Below are 17,762 nucleotides of genomic sequence, written 5' to 3' on the forward strand. Positions count from 1 at the left end.
ATCTGTGTTGGCCCTGCGATGAGGTGGCGACTTGTCCAGGGTGTACCCCGCCTTCCGCCGGAATGCAGCTGAGATAGGCTCCGGCACCCCCTGCGACCCCAAAGGGGACAGGCGGTAGAAAATGGATGGATGGAAGACGCTGCCGAAAGAAAAGTTTCCACCTGGAGTCATCATTAAGGCATGACGAAGGAACTCCAACCGCTGGACATGGGTGTAAACAGGACGTTCAAAGTGAAGTTGTGAGCGTCATGGGAGTGATGGATGACAGACGAACACAGCTTCACGAAAACTGGGAGGCAGCGTCAGGCGAGTTACGCCACAATTTGTGAATGGATCGTGGATGCTTGAGCTAACGTGTCTGCTTGCGCTGTTGTTCGAGCTTTCGCAAAAGCCGGCATCTTTTCCGAGGAGCCCCACGGCAATGAGACTGACTTTGAAAATGATGAGAGGGAATCTGGCGTGTTTGATGGAGGACTTGCCCAGCTGTTCATTTCGGACACAGAAGATGAGGACTTTGATGGATATGTGGATGAGGATTGATCAAAAAGTAATGTGAGTACATTGATGAATACTTCAATAAAGTACAACCGAACTCAGCTTTGCTCCGGCTGCCTCTTTAAAACAGTGTCCATGCATGCTAGCGTATGTTTTAAGCTAGCGTATGTTTTAAGCTAGCGTATGTTTAACCATGCCTGCGCCCAAAAATACGCTGCACCTTATTTATGCGTTAAATACAGAAATAGCACCCGTAACTGACACGGCGCCTTTTAATACGGTGCGCCCTATGGTCGCGAAAATACGGTATAGTGGCTTCGACAAGGAGAACCGGTTCTCAAAAAGGGATTCGAATCCATCGGGAGAACCGGTTTTCAAACATCATCCCTAATCGGAAAATCCCTAGTTTTTAATGGTTTGTTTCTCTGATTCGGTTCCCACTAACTTTATCAGTTCGGTGGTTGGAAGACAGGATTGTGTCAACCTCTGGCTGTGGACAAGTACTACTTCAGTACTACTCACATCTTAAAGCATAACAAAAAGCGGAGACACAGCACGTTTCCCAAAATACTCGTAATTTGTGTTATAATGTTCAAGTAGGCAACCTCAATGACCCCATAAGGGTGTTCACTTTCTCCACTGTGGATCAATGTAGGTGGACAAGTGGATGCAGTGGAGCTGGGGGTGCAGGGGGTTAAAACAAGGTTTTACTGGTGCTATTTTTTATATGACATATCCGTGGATGTAAACAAATGCTTCTTTCAGACGACACCACAGCCTCTAACACCAGATAAGAGATCATGTGTGCTGCAGTGCTAAAGTGTCACACCAACATCATGTCAGGTGCACAGACCCTCAGTGGATACAGTTTGAGGTCCAGAACAACAGCCCCGTACTGAAACATACCTTCAAGTGTCTTAAATTATGCACCATCTGTGAAGAATTGATGCAAAAAATGAACTATTTCCCCCACGGTTGTGTGTCAGTCGAGCACTTTAATGAAAATGTATGGAGTGGTCTATGATTCAAAGAGTGTGACCATTTTTCACCCTCTACTGAGGAGCGACTGTCTTGAGATTTACGGTGCCTGCTTTCTTTCGGACTTCCTAGTTTGATATGCTTGATGGAAATAGTTTGTGCTCCAAGTGATGGATTTAAGGAGGTCTTATGTGCGATGGGACTAGCCGTTCCTTTCCCGGTGGGTGGGGAAAGGTTGAAATTCCAAGTTTAGATGAGAAAAAATGAATTGAATGCTTCGACCACCCCTCCATCTGGACCTGCAGCAGTTTGGAGGTGGCTGGTTGGCCAGGACTCGACGACAGCAAGAAAAGGGGAAAATATTCATTCATTCATTTGCAACAATGCATTCTTTTTTTTTTTTTTGTGGGCTTTGAACGTCTCATAGTCAAGAGAGCATATTGCTGTTATTGATAGGCTTGTCCACTAATGATAGTTAGTCAGTCAGTTTGTTTAGTTTGAACATGCATACAATTACAATGTAATGCACCACCTATTTCCAGTTGTTTCATTACAGCATGTCCGAAAAGGAGTAGGAAAAAGCAATGTTTGATTGATCCTACCCTTTTTCATATCCCCATTTCTTTCTGTTTGTAACAGAACATAGACTAAATAAATAAGTAAATACATTAAATATACCATGAGTAAGTAAATGGTAAATGGTAAATGGGTTGTACTTGTATAGCGCTTTTCTACCTTTTTAAGGAACTCAAAGCGCTTTGACACTATTTCCACATTCACCCATTCACACACACACATTCACACATTCACACACAGATGGCGTGAACAAATATTACATATATAATAAATATTAGACTTATAAACATATACACAATTATTAAAGTTCTTATAAACATATAGTTAAGTAGTTTATGGTTCACAAAAGATTATCTCATTATTTTTTTTAAAGGTTCAAGATGTATATCATAATTATTTTTCTTTGTACTTTGTGAGCACTTGTAGTTTGAACAGTTTCTTAAACTGAATCATATTGGTGCTTTGTTTGATTTGTTTGCTTAATCCATTCCATAATTTAATTCCACATACTGATATGCTAAAGGTCCTAAGTGTTGTATGTCCATACAAATGTTTTAAATTAAATTGTCCTCCAATGTTATATTTCTACTCTTTTGTTGAGAAGAATTGTTGTACATTCTTGGGTAGCGGGTTATAGTTTTCCTAGTACATAATTTTAGCTGTTTGGAAATGTACCAAGTCGTTGAATATCAATATTTTTGATTCAATAAAGGTTGGTATGTTTTCTATTTTCAACATTATGTATTACTTTAATTGATCTTTTTTGTAACACCGTTAGTGAATGAAGCGCACATTTGTAGTTGTTTCCCCATATTTCTACACAATAACTTAGATATGGTAACACTAATGAGCAGTAGATAATATAGAGTGATTTACATATTTTGCTTCATTCATTATTGACGTGTTTCTTGTTACTTTATGTTGTATATTTTTTACATAAGATTTCCAGTTCATTTTATCATCTATCATTGCACCCAAAATTATGTTTTCTTTTACTCTTTCAATGTCTACTCTATTTGTATTTGTGTTTGACTTTCCCCTCTACTGTTACCCAATAACATTATTTTAGTTTTACTGAGATTCAAAGATAGTCTATTTTTGTCAAACCACCTGTTGTGTACGGGAGGAGTAGACGGCACAGACAACAACGGGGCGTAGTTTGGCTCTATGATTTATTATATATATATATATATATATATATATATATATATATATATATATATATATATATATATATATATATACATATATATATATATATATATATATATATATATATAATAACAACAATATTAATATAAACTTAAAAATGTAGTGTGACAAAAATCCAAGAGTGTGTAGGGTGTGTGACTAAGTGTGGGAATTGATTGTTGTGTGTTACCAGCAGTGTTGAGCGAGAGGCGGAAGTCCCAGAGGGGAAAGGCATGCTCGAATGTCCGTGAGACATGCAGGTAGTCGGGGGTATAGCGAGGCGTCAACAGGTCTGTGTCCAGGCGAGAGGTTGAGATCCAAGGGGCAGCCAGGGAACCAGAGAGGAACAACGAGGAAGACGAGATGCACCGCTGGTCACGCAGGAACAGGGATTTGCTGCAGGAATGACACGACACCGGACAACGCACAATGAAACACGGAGGGGGAAACACAGAGAGAGCAGGATTGCATCAAGCATGAATACGGCTTACTATACGCGAACAGAAGATTACGTTCTGGCCCGGAACGCAGGTCTGCACTGGCTTAAGAAGCCCAGGAAGCTCATCAATGGCAGGAGCGTTGAGTGCTGATTGATTGCAGCTGCTTGCTGCTGCCAGAGTGACGCGTGTAGGAGATGAGCGGCCGTGAGCGTGTCCCGAGGTGCTCTCCGCTGGGCTCATTGAAGAATGCGCAGCGGCATGCGCAGCGGCATGCGCTTGCGCCGTGACAGTACCCCCCTACTTATGGACAGATTCCAGATGTCCTGTAACTCGGGCAAGAAGAACACAAAGATCAACAGTCAAGGTGAGGGTGGAGGGGTGAACTGGTGGTGGGTCGCCGGCCCAAGTGTCCCCGAATCCACCAGGGACAAGTCTGGTGGCAGCGGCGAGCAGCACGCTTATGTATGGGAAGCAGTCTGGGTGCTGGTACGAGAAACAGTCTGGGTGCTGGTACTGTTATGGAAACCAGTTTGGGTGCTGGTACTGGTACGAAAACCAGTCTGGGTGCTGGTACTGGTACGGGGAGCAGTCTGGGTGCTGGTACTGGTACGAAAACCAGTCTGGGTGCTGGTACTGGTACAGGCACCAGTCTAGGAGCGGGTACTGGTACGGGGACCAGTCTAGGAGCGGGTACTGGTATGGGGACCAGTCTAGGAGCGGGTACTGGTACGGGATCAGCCTAGGAGCGGGTACTGGTACCGGGACCAGTCTAGGAGCGGGTGCTGGCTCGGGGACCAGTCTAGGAGCGGGTGCTGGCTCGGGGACCAGTCTATGAGCGGGTGCTGGCTTACGGACCAGCCTAGGAATGGGTGCTGGCTTGGGGACCAGCCTTGGAGCGGGTGCAGGCTCGGGGACCAGCCTCGGAGCGGATGCTGGCTGGGGGACCAGCTTTGGAGCAGGTGCTGGCTCGGGGACCAGCCTTGGAGCGGGTTTTGGTGTGGGAACCAGCCTAGGAGCAAGTGATGGTGGTCTGGCTGGAGGTTGCGGTTTGGCCTGTCGAAACACAGGAGGTGGTAGTCTGGCTGGAGGTTGCGGCTTAAGTTAAAGTTAAAGTACCAATGATTGTCACACACACACACTAGGTGTGGTGAAATGTGTCCTCTGCATTTGACCCTTCCCCTTGTTCACCCCCTGGGAGGTGAGGGGAGCAGTGGGCAGCAGCAGTGCCGCGCCCGGGAATCATTTTAGCTTGTGTACTTTAATATTTGTGGCATTTGTTGAACAGTCTGCTGGCATTAGCACAAACTAGCAGCGTTCTCCATCGGATTGTGGTATTGCATTTTACTTCACTGTAATAAAGGTTCCCTCAGGCATGTTTTTCCAAAAAAGTCTGGTCTTGTTCCGGATAAAAACTTGTTAAGGTAGAAAGACCCCTTGGCCGATAAGATCATTGAAGTGGTAGCTTTGTCTGTACAGCCTCGCTACCACTGGGATGCAGACTGATCTTTTAGCACAGGTCTAGGATTTCCCCACGTCTTCCCAGCGATGTGTTTGGGCCAAGGTTGATTTTCAAATTTGGCCAACTTCTCGGTTTATGGCCACAACCTTCTACTATACAAGTGTGAGGCATGATTTATAATCCAGCATTAAGTTTTACAAACTCAGAGGCAATTCGGCAGCAGCAGTAGCAGCTCATTAGCTAGCTCAGTGTTTTTCAACCACTGTGCCGCGGCACATTAGTATGCCGTGTAATATTGTCTGGTGTGCCAGGGGAGATTATGTAATTTCACCTAATTGGGTTAAAAATATTTTTTGCAAACCAGTAATTATAATGCGCAAATGTGCCGTTGTTGAGTGTCTGTGCTGTCTAGAGCTCGGCAGAGTAACCGTGTAATACTCCTCCATATCAGTAGGTGGCAGCAGGTAGCTAATTGCTTTGTAGATGTCGGGAACATGGTTTGTCGTGATCACAATATGCAGACGGCAGCGTGCAAGTAAGAAGGTATCTAATGCTTAAACCAAAAATAAACAAAAGGCAAGTGCCGCTAAGAAAAGGCATTGAAGCTCAGGGATGGCTATGCTAAACGAAGCTAAAACTGAACTGGCTGCAAAGTAAACAAAAACAGAATGCTGGACGACAGCAAAGACTTACAATGTGTGGAGCAGCAGACGACGTCCACAAAGTACATCCAAACATGACATGACAATCAACAACAAAATAGGAGCGCAAGACAAGAACTAAAATACTACACACAGGAAAACTCCAAAAAAGTCACGGCGTGATGTGACAGGTCGTGACAGTACTTTGAGACAAGAGCTATAGTGATGCATGGTTGGTTATGGTTTGAATTTGATTGATTGATTGATTGAGACTTTTATTAGTAGGGTGCACAGTGAAGTACATATTCCGTACAATTGACCACTAAATGGTAACACCCGAATAAGTTTTTCAACTTGTTTGAGTCGGGGTCCACTTAAATTGATTCATGATACAGATATATACTATCATATATACTATCATCATAATACAGTCATCACACAAGATAATCACATTGAATTATTTACATTATTTACAATCAGGGGTGTGGAGGGGGGGATATGGACATCAAGTAGTGGACATAGAGAGAGAGAGAAAGAGAGAGAGAGAGAGAGAGAGAGAGAGAGAGAGAGAGAGAGAGAGAGAGAGAGAGAGAGAGAGAGAGGGAGATCAGAAAGCATAAGAAAAAGAAAAAGTATCTGCATTATATAGTTTACATTTGATTATTAGCAATCCGGGGAGGGTGTTAGTTTAGGGTTGTAGCTGCCTGGAGGTGAACTTTTATTGCGGTTTTGAAGGAGGATAGAGATGCCCTTTCTTTTATACCTGTTGGGAGCGCATTCCACATTGATGTGGCATAGAAAAAGAATGAGTTAAGACCTTTGTTAGTTCGGAATCTGGGTTTAACGTGGTTAGTGGAGCACCCTCTGGTGTTGTGGTTATGGCGGTCATTTACGTTAAGGAAGTAGTTTGACATGTACTTCGGTATCAGGGAGGTGTGGCGGATTTTATAGACTAGGCTCAGTGCAAGTTGTTTAACTCTGTCCTCCACCTTGAGCCAGCCCACTTTAGAGACGTGGGTAGGAGTGAGGTGGGATCTGGGGTGGAGGTCTAGAAGTAACCTGACTAGCTTGTTCTGAGATGTTTAAAGTTTAGATTTGAGGGTTTTGGAGGTGCTACGGTACCAGGAGGTGCATGCGTAATCGAAAAAGGGTTGAACGAGAGTTCCCGCCAGAATCCTCAAGGTGCTTTTGTTGACCAGAGAGGAAATTCTGAAGAGAAATCTCGTTCGTTGGTTAACCTGTTTGATTACCTTGGTTGCCATTTTATCACAGGAAAGGTTAGCCTCTAGAATGGAACCTAGGTAGGTGACCTCATCTTTCCGGGTGATGACAATGTCACCTACTTTTATGGTGAAGTCATTGACTTTCTTAAGTTTGATGTGGGACCCAAACAGGATGGATTCTGTTTTACCCAAGTGTATGGATAGCTTGTTGTCAGCGAGCCAGGTGCAAGTTCTACACAGCTCAGCACTGAGGATTTTCTCCACCTGTGACTTGTCTTTGCCGGATACCAGCAGGGCAGAGTCATCCGCAAACAAAAACAATTCACAGTCGCATGCCGATGACATGTCGTTTATGTATATTAGGAACAGTAAAGGTCCCAATATACTGCGTTGGGGGACTCCACAGCTCACCGAGAGGGGTGGGGGACACGGTGCCGTTCACCTCTACCACCTGCTCCCTCCCCTCCAAGTAAGATTGCATCCAGCTCCATGAGGTTTTGTTAAAGCCGATTGCTCTGAGCTTATCCAACAGTATAGCGTGGTTAACGGTGTCAAAGGCCTTCTGAAGGTCCAGCATGACCATGCCGCAGTATTTGCCCGCGTCCACCTCATGTTTGATGTGGTCGGTCAGATAGAGAAGGCATGTGTCAGTGGAGTGGTTAGTTCTGAAGCCGGATTGGAATTTGTACATGAGTTTATTAGTGGCAAGGTCACTATCGACCTGTTCATAAACTATTTTCTCCATTACTTTCGAAATGGAGCTGAGAATAGAAACAGGTCGGTAGTTGCCAGGTTCCAATTTGCTTCCTTTTTTAAAGAGGGGAGTTACTCTTGCTATCTTAAAATCTTTTGGTACTTGGCCCTGTGTAATTGATAGGTTTATTATGTGCGTGATGATCGGGGCAATGATGGAGGCAGAGTCCCTGAGGAATCTGGAGGGAATATTATCAAGGCCGGTGGCCTTGTTAGGGTGGAGCGCGCTCAATTTTTTAAACACCTCATCAGCTGTGACCATTTCTAATTTGAAATCATCGTTGGATACTCCTAGCTTTCTGTAGAAGGCTTTAATGTGTTCTACACCAAAGCGACCAGAGTGGTGGGACAGCTTGTTGACAAGAGTTGCGGCTATGCTGGTGAAAAAGATGTTAAGTCTGCTAGCTACCTCCATTTTGTCTGTAATGAGGGAGTCACCCTCCTTGATGCTGATGTTGGTGAGTCTTGTTTTAAGTTTCTGGCTGCAACCAAGAAGCTGGTTGTTGAGAATTTTCCAGAGCTCACGTGGCTTATTTGTGTTTTCCTCTATTTTGTCGTTAATGTAATTTCTTTTTAAGGATTGAGTCAGGTTGGTTGACTTATTTCTTAATTTATTGCATTGCTTTTTGAGAGTTGAAAGGAGTAATTTGAGGTTGATATTATTGGGTTGTTTATCTACTTCTGTTTTACATTTTTGGTATTCAGAGTATTTCCTGTCTCTGTCTTTTATGGCAGCTAATAGGTACGCATTCATCCATGGTTCCGAGCGGGCTTTGATCCTGACTGTTTTCACGGTAGCCATGTCATTTAGTATCTTTAGGAACGCCGTTTTGAAGCGATCCCAAGCGACATCGACCAGGTTGCTCGCGAGCACAGGGGACCAGTATATGTGTATGTATATCCAACAATTGCAAGAACGACTTTTTACTGTCAATATCGGCTGTTTCTTTTTTTTATGTTTTCTGCTGGTGGTGTGGTTCGAGATTTTTTCAATGAAAAAAATGTGCCTTGGCTCAGAAAAGGTTGAAAAACACTGAGCTAGCTTACCTCTCGCTAGTGTTGAAAAGAGCAGTGCGAGTGTCTCTGTGTCGCTATGGCTTGTTTAATATGCAGATCATTGTATGTAAATGGAGCGTTTTTGGTAGTTTTCAAATGCTTTTTCGAGTAATTCATAGGCAGAAAAGGTAAATCCACTCTATCTGCAATGTTTGCAGCTTCTTACTCTCAGCCTTTTTACTATTTAGGTATATGTAATATAGGTAATATGTGTGTTCTTTCACATAAGGATTGGAAATGATGGGCAAAATTCCAAAAAGTGCAGTTCCCCTTTGAAAAAAATAATTATGTTGCATTGGCTGAATATATATATATATATATATATATATATATATATATATATATATATATATATATATATATATATATATATATATATATATATATATATATATATATATATATATATAAATAGAGAAAATAAAATAACACAACAGCTAAACCAGTGAGGATAGAAAACAATTCTGTAAGGAATGATAACCCAGGTTCAAAGAGGAACATGCAACAAAAGCAAACCATAGTAACACAACAGTCTTAGCATTTTGATGAGGTCGGCCATTGTTACTATACAGTAATGCACTTCCCCTCAGTATTAATTATCATCAGAGTTGAGCAGGTTTTCTGGCTCTGGCCCTGACATCACCCAGCCTGTCTGCTCCTCACCCTAACCCGTCTGTCTGTGTAAGCAACCTGGACAAGATGAGATGGTGTATCTTCTACCCCTGGGACTCCATGTAACATCTGCTCCCCTGCAGCTGCTGAACTCTCATTGCCACACAACAAACGTGTGTACGTATCTATACACAGATCTCACGCTGTGCACGTAGGGCCCTGCTATTCGTGGGGGGCCCCGTTTTGCATGAAGATGCGCATGCAAAATGTCAATTGCAGATTGCGTCATATGAAATGTTACGTATTCTTTGCCCTTTCTTTTTCTGTTACTTAGTGCTGGGCTGGTAAACCGTTGTAATGGGACCAAATCATGGCCAGGAAGATATGCAAATGAAGTGAAGTGAAGTGAAGAGAATTATATTTATATAACGATTTTCTCTAGTGACTCAAAGCACTTTACATAGTGAAACTCATTATCTAAGTTACATTTAAACCAGTGTGAGTGGGCACTGGGCGCAGGTGGGTAAAGTGTCTTGCCCAAGGACACAACAGCAGTGACTAGGATGGCGAAAGCGGGGATCGAACCTGCAACCCTCAAGTTGCTGGCACAGTCGCTGTACCGACCGAGCCACGCCGCCCCAAATGTATGTGGTATTTATGTTAAATGTGTTATTTTATTATTACATGCCAGCTAACTACGGCTGGCATAATGGAAAGAGGTGTGTTTACTTTCGTTATACATCAATATACTCTTTAAAATACACTCTTGCAGCTTTTGATTAACAATTCATCTTTTCTAAACTTAGTTATTGCTTTTATCCAACATTTACATCTCAAAATATGGAACTTGCCAGGCTGCCTGTCACTATCCTCCGTTCTTGCATCACATTTTTATACCCAGTGTTTCCCATATATTCATTTACTACAATGAGTGCCTCTGCATTGGAAGACCTGGGTGGTGCTTCTTCTCTTTGAGAAGGGGAACTACACACTCTTCAGCCTTCCCAGTAAGGTCTTTTCAGGTGTAATGGAGAGGAGACTACGCCGGATAGTCAAATCTCAGATTAAGGAGGAGCAGTATGGTTTTTGTCCTGGTTGTGGAACTGTGGACCAGCTCAATACTCTCGACAGGGTCCTTGAGGGTGCATGGGAGTTTGCCCAAACAGTCTACATGTGCTTTATGGACTTGGAGAAGGCACAAAGTGGCTGGGGAGAGGGATGTCTGGGCTTTTCTACTCAAGCCGCTTTTCCCACGCAACCCGACCCCAGATAAGCGGAAGAAGATGGATGGATACAATTAATATTTTTTTCTTTTTTTTGTCCTGTTCAGCTACTCAGGCAAATCTGATTGTTGATGTGAATGCCCATATCTGCTGTACAGATTAACTTTACAAAAGAGAAGTGTGGGATACTTGTCTTTTTTCCTTATTTGTATGTGACGTTTTTAAATTGATTTATATTAATGTTTGGCGCAGCCGGACCGGAGCAGAAGGGATAGAAAGAATAAAAAAAGGAAGACAGGGAGGGAAATCCAGGGACAAAAGGGAGATAAGACAGAGAGACAACAACAACAACAACAGAACAATATCAGCAAATACGATATGTACAAATATGATACAAAAAATTATAGCAAAGAACCAGGATACTTCTTTTGTTGCCTCATTTGTATGCAATGTTATTAAATTGATTTATTTCATGTTTGGCACAACCGGATTGGAGAAGGAAGGGATATAAAGGAAGACAGAGGGGTAAATTGCAGGGACAAAAGGGGGATAAGACAGAGAGATAACAACAACAACAACATAAAAACATCAGCAAATACGATATGTACAAATATGATGTGAAAAATTATAGCAAAGAACCAGTTACTGAAGTAGATAGTAATAACATAGAAATGACAATGAACATTATTACACTACAAATGGAGCGATACAAATTTCATTAGAAGTAACACTATTGATAATGAATAATAATAATAATTACCTAAATTATCCACAACACAATTGTTTCAAATGCAACCATACATGTATGTTATGAAAACTTGATTTACAAAATAAAGTAGATAAAATACATTCAAAGTCCACAAAGTGTAAAAACATGCAAAAAATACAATCAAATTCCACAGCAATAAAAACATGCAATTAAAATCCACAACAATACAAACACTCTAAGACATGCATGGCAATGAAACATAAAACAATAAAATCCCCTACTTGTGTCCCACAACACTTGCAACTTCCAATATGTACATGATCCTGTATTGTACAGCTGGCTATTTTTTTTCTTTCAAATAATGCTGTTCTTTGTCAGTACTAAAGTCCAGCTGGGTCTCCTGCATATTACCAAAGCTGAGACAGTCCATGTTAATTTTTGCGGCTTAATGTATTGAATGAGTTGAATTCAACACGATCATTGTGCTCATTCACATCAGCGTGCACACACTGATGATGATGATCACACTGCAACTAACCAACTCATTCACACACTAATGACATAGCATGCGACGCAATTAAAGGGTTCAGTATGTGGCTTCAAGACACTTTGACACTTAATGTCTCTGGAGGATCAAACCAGCAATCTTCTAATTGCCTCAGCCTCCAAAGCTGCACCGCCGCTGTGCCTTTTATTTCTCCCAAGTCTCTTTTACTAAGGCTGTTTCAAATGCAGCATTCAGAGAATAGTGATGAGTGAAAAAATTATTTGGGCCTACATGAGCTTACCTCTTTCATGATCACTTTCTCTTTCTTTGCCTTACACAAGGAGGGCCGCCCATAACCAAAATTACTTTTATTTGTGCTTGTGTCGCTTATATTTAGCCTAGTGTGTCATCGGCACAGAACACATTATGGTCACACATGCACCCTCCATGTTACTGAAAGGCTTTCCACATGATGTGCAGGACATAAATACTTCCCGTTTAACTGAACCATGAACAGCTCCTGGCTTACCGAGTCTCAAGCGGCTTTCTGATGATGTAGCACACATATGCATGTCTGCATATAGAGCTCCTGTTATCATCCCTCCTTAATTGGAAATAATGTGAGACGCACCATGAAATATTGTCAAAAGCCATGATGTCAATTCAGTACTAAAGATTTTTTTGTAAAATAACAAATAATTTACCCAGAACTTGCAAAATTATCTAAATCAAGCTGAGAATTGATCATTTTCTGTGTGTGTGTGTGTGTGTGTGTGTGTGTATGTATATGTGTGTGTGTGCGTGCGCGTGTGTACGTGTCACAAAGGCTGATAAGAGTTGCTTGGACGTGTCCTCTGAATGTCACCATCCCTTAAGGGAGAAGGTGTCACAAAGGAGGGTATCAGCCGGGACATAGATAGCTCAGCTCTGATTCCTGTTGGGGGCCTTTACCTCCCCACCACTCTGTTTATTTTATTGCCCCAGAACTGGCAGTCCACCGTACTTGCATCAAATTGTGTACCATTCATGATTACAAATGTTGTTTTTTTATGCTGGATGTTCGTGTACTTCAGGAAATTTCTGAGTTTGAATTTTGGCTTGAATCTTTCTATGTGGAGTTTGCATGTTCTCCCTGTGCTTGTGACATCTCTCAGTCAAAGTCTGCTGGGATACAATAGGCCCATATCATACCAATGTGACTCTAATCAAGATAGGCCAGAGAAAATTTGAGAATGTACGTAATGTAAATAAATTCACCTATTAAAAAAAGATGTAACATTATTTATCGTTGTGTTTTGTGAAGTCCTTTGAGGCACTTGTGATTAAGGACTATATAAACAAATGGTGAATTTAATTGTGAATGTTTAATATTCTTATCACCACAGAATAAGGATGTTTCAAACATCTATTTTTGGTATTACATAAGGTAACACACATGCAAACCAATTAAATGATATCATGGCTTGCTGGCAATGTGTACCTCATTATATTGTACTAGTCTATTCTTGCAGGCTTATAAAACAATTCTGTCAGGGTGTGTTGGTGACGAACCCCAAGATGCAGAGACGGCAGGCTTTGTCCAGGAAAACATGATTTTATTTAACACTATAACCAAAAACAAACCGAAGGGTACAAACAAAAGGCGCGCACAAGGCGGAAAACAAACTTGGCTATGAACAGAAACTAGCACAAAGGCTAAACTATGAACAAGAAACAAAAACACTCAAACAAAACTCACGTGGCAAGAAATGAGCAGGATAAACTATGACATGAGCAGAGTGAACAGAAGTAGACAGAGCTACAACGACAAGTATAAATGACATCGACAAGTATAAATGACACTGACCTCGACAATCATTAGCGACATTGACAATACTCCAGAACTGACTGGAGGGAAAAGCAGGAAATAGTAGCTGACTGATTGACACCAGGTGTGGCCAGGTGCCAATCAGCCACAGCTGAGGGGACACAGTACTCAGGGAGACAAGTAGGAATTAACCAAAATAAGAGCGCCGACAGGAAATAAAGACAAACAGAAGAAAAACTCAAAACATAACTAAACTGTCAGTGACAAACCTGACAGTAGCCCCCCTTCCCACAACGGATACCAGACGTTCTAGGAACCCCCTCCTCCCCCCCAAAAAACAGTCCAAAGTCACGGGAGGGTGGAGGGAGGACAAGGCGGTGGGCCGCCAGGCCAAGTGTTCCCGCAACCAGCGGGGAAGAATCAGGTGGCGACGGTGAGTTGAACGCCGCCGCAATTGGCGAGGCGGTCGACCATGAAGCGACCACATTCGTGGCCGACGAGAGGATGGTGGCGTCCTCTGCTGGCCCACCGGGGAGGAGGATGGTGGCGCCCTCTGCTGGCCCACCGGGGAGGATGATGGCGGCGCCCTCTGCTGGCCCACCGGGGAGGATGATGGCGGCACCCTCTGCTGGCCCACCGGGGAGGATGATGGTGGCGCCCCCTGCTGGCCCACCGGAGAGGATGGTGGCGCCCCCTGCTGGCCCACCGGAGAGGATGGTGGCGACCCCTGCTGCCCCACCGGAGAGGAAGATGGCGCCGTCTGTTGCAGACCCACCGGAGATGATGGTGGCGTCTGCCAGCCCACCGGAGATGATGGCGCCATAGGTTGCAGACCAACCGGAGATGATGGCGCCGTAGGTTGCAGACTCACCGGAGATGATGGCGGCGTCTGCCGTCCCACCGGAGATGATGGTGCCGTAGGTTGCAGACCCACCAGAGATGAGGGGGCCGTTGGTTGCAGACCCACCGGAGATGATGGTGGCGTCTGCCGGCTCACCGGACTGCATGGTGGCGTCTGCCGGCCCACCGGACTGCATGGTGGCGTCTTCCGGCCCACCGGACTGCTTGGTGGCGTCTGTTGCAGACCCACTTGTGTGAGGAGTAGCTGTGCCTCCTCAGCTGCACAGCTACTCATAGCCCCCCCCTCAAGGGACGGATCCCAGACGTCCCCAGATAGGCCCACAGACGACAGGGGTGGGTGGGAGAGGGCTTGAAAAGCGGCCAAACTTTTCTTTAATTTAGACATTAATGATAAAGCAATGTTAAATCTCTCTGCCATAGAAATCTCTGCGGGATTCGTGTTAGGAGGCTGGAGTATTCTGTCAGGGTGTGTTGGTGACGAACCCCAAGATGCAGAGACGGCAGGCTTTGTCCAGGAAAACATGATTTAATTTAACACTATAACCAAAAACAAACCAAAGGGTACAAACAAAAGGTGCGCACAAGGCGGAAAACAAACTTGGCTATGAACAGAAACTAGCACAAAGGCTAAACTATGAACAAGAAACAAAAACACTTACTGTGACACGAATAAACAAAACTCACGTGGCAAGAAATGAGCAGGATGAACTATGACATGAGCAGAGTGAACAGAAGTAGACCGAGCTACAACGACAAGTATAAATGACATCGACAAGTATAAATGACACTGACCTTGACAATCATTAGCGACATTGACAATACTCCAGCACTGACTGGAGGGAAAAGCAGGTCTAAATAGTAGCTGGCTGATTGACACCAGGTTTGGCCAGGTGCCAATCAGCCACAACTGAGGGGACACAGTACTCAGGGAGACAAGTAGGAAATAACCAAAATAAGAGCGCCGACAGGAAATAAAGACAAACAGGAAACACTCAAAACATAACTAAACTGTGAGTGACAAACCTGACGAATTCAAGTATGCAGGACATGTTCAAATGATCAGATGTGTTCTTGTTTTGCCTGCTTTGGTCAGGTTCTTCTGTAACTAACTTGAGAAAAAACACACTCTTGGTATTAGGCGTTGCATTTTTGTAAATGTTTAATTCAACTGAAACAATCTGAACAATTAGACTGTTCTGAGAATGTAATGAAATGTAGCGGCTAAGAGGACGGGAGGGGTTTGAAACCACTGGAACGTAAGCCAAACCAATTAGGCAATAAGCCTCAAAAAAGCACAAACTATTTTACATTGTTGAAATAAAATGTGAGTCCAGTGGGGAGGGTGTAATTGTTCATATGTGTCTGATGGGCACATCAATCAGTGTGAGGAGCAAAAGTTCCACTTTCTGCTGTGGACTGTTTGCCAGAACCACCTATATGTGTCACTTAAATATCCACAGCCTGTAGAAATTAGCATATGAACACCTATAAAGTTGACGTGAGGCAGTGCGCATTTCCACGTTAACATAGGGATGTGGTGGGAAGACCCGCTGGAGACGAGAATGGCGGCGCCGTGGGAAGACCTGTTGGAGACGAGGGCGGCGGCGGCGTGGGAAGACCCGCTGGTGACGAGGACGGCGGCGTCTGCAGGCCCACTGGAGTAGCTGGTGTCATCTGCAAGCCGTCTGGAGTAGCTGGTGGCGTGTGCGGAGTCCAACCCTCACTGAAAACAGGTCCGTCTTACTGCCGGCAATGTGGACTAAGTTCTTACACTGATCATACAGGGAGCGGATCGCCACAATCAGACAGTCCAGTACACCATACTCTCTGAGCACACCCCACAGGCCTACTCCAAGTTTACAAAGCACATGTAGACTGGTTGGGCAAACTCTCATGCACCCTCAAGGACCCTGCCGAGAGTATGGAACTGGTCCACAGTTTCACGGCCAGCACGGAAACCACACTACTCCTTCTGAATCCGAGGTTCGACTATCTGACGTAGCCTCCTCTCCAGTACACCTGAATAGACCTTACCTGGAAGGCTGAGGAGTGTGATTCCACCATAGTGGGAACACACCCTCCGGTTCCCCTTCTTAAAGAGAGGAACCACCACACCGGTCTGCCAATCCAGAGGTACCGCCCCCAAAGTTTACGCAATGTTGCAGAATCTTGTCAAGCGCACTGCTTCCCCTTCCTGAGTCGGTGGATGGTGGTCCAGAATCGCTTCGAAGCCATCTGGAAGTCGTTTTCCATGGCTTCTTCGAAGTCCGCCCATGTCCGAGTTTTTGCCTACGTGACCGCCGAAGCTGCACAGTGCTTGGCCTTTCGGTACCTGTCCGTTTCCTCTAAAGTCCCATGAGCCAAAAGGACCTGATGGGACTCTTTCTTTAGCTTGACGGCATCCCTGACAACATAGCTCCTAGGATCATTGGGACACGCAAACTCCTATACCACAATAAGGTGGGAGCTCAGAAAGGAGACAAATCATTTCAAACCGGCATGTTCCCAGATAAAATTAAAATAGCAAAAGTCGTACCAATTTATTAGACTGGAGACAAACACCAGTTTACAAATTACAGACCTGTTTCTCTACTTCCACAATTTTCTAAAATTATTGAAAAACTGTTTGACAGCAGATTGGACAAATTATTAAATAAAAATTAAATACTCACAGACAACCAATACGGATAGAGAGCCAACATCTCAACATCAATTGCAATAATTGAAATAACGGAAGAGATCAACAATGCAATAGATAGCAACAAATGGTGCTGCTACAGTGTTTATGGATTTAACAAAAGCATTTGACACAATCAATCACAGTATCTTAATAAACAAATTAAAACAGTATGGCATCAAAGGTTTGGTCTTAAACTGGGTTAGAGGCTACTTAACCAACAGGAAGCAATATTTGAACATAAGAGGTCAAACGTCTACATAGCTTAAATTATCTTGTGGTGTACTTCAAGGATCATACTGGGGTCAAAATAGTTCAATCTTTATATAAAGGACATTTGTAAAGTCACAAAAGACTTAAAGTTAGTATTATTTGCAGTTTGACAAAAACAGGCTATATTTGAATCTCAGTAAAACTAAAATAATGCTATTTTTAACAATAGAAGAGAAAGTGAAACACAAATGCAAATAGACAGGGTAGATATTGAAAGGGTAAAAGAAAAAACATTTTTGGGTGTAATAATAGATGATAAATTTAACTGAAAAACTCACGTAAAAAAATATACAACGTAAAG

This window comes from Entelurus aequoreus, linkage group LG07 (genome assembly GCF_033978785.1).
Source record: "Entelurus aequoreus isolate RoL-2023_Sb linkage group LG07, RoL_Eaeq_v1.1, whole genome shotgun sequence".
Classification (NCBI taxonomy): Eukaryota; Metazoa; Chordata; class Actinopteri; order Syngnathiformes; family Syngnathidae; genus Entelurus; species Entelurus aequoreus.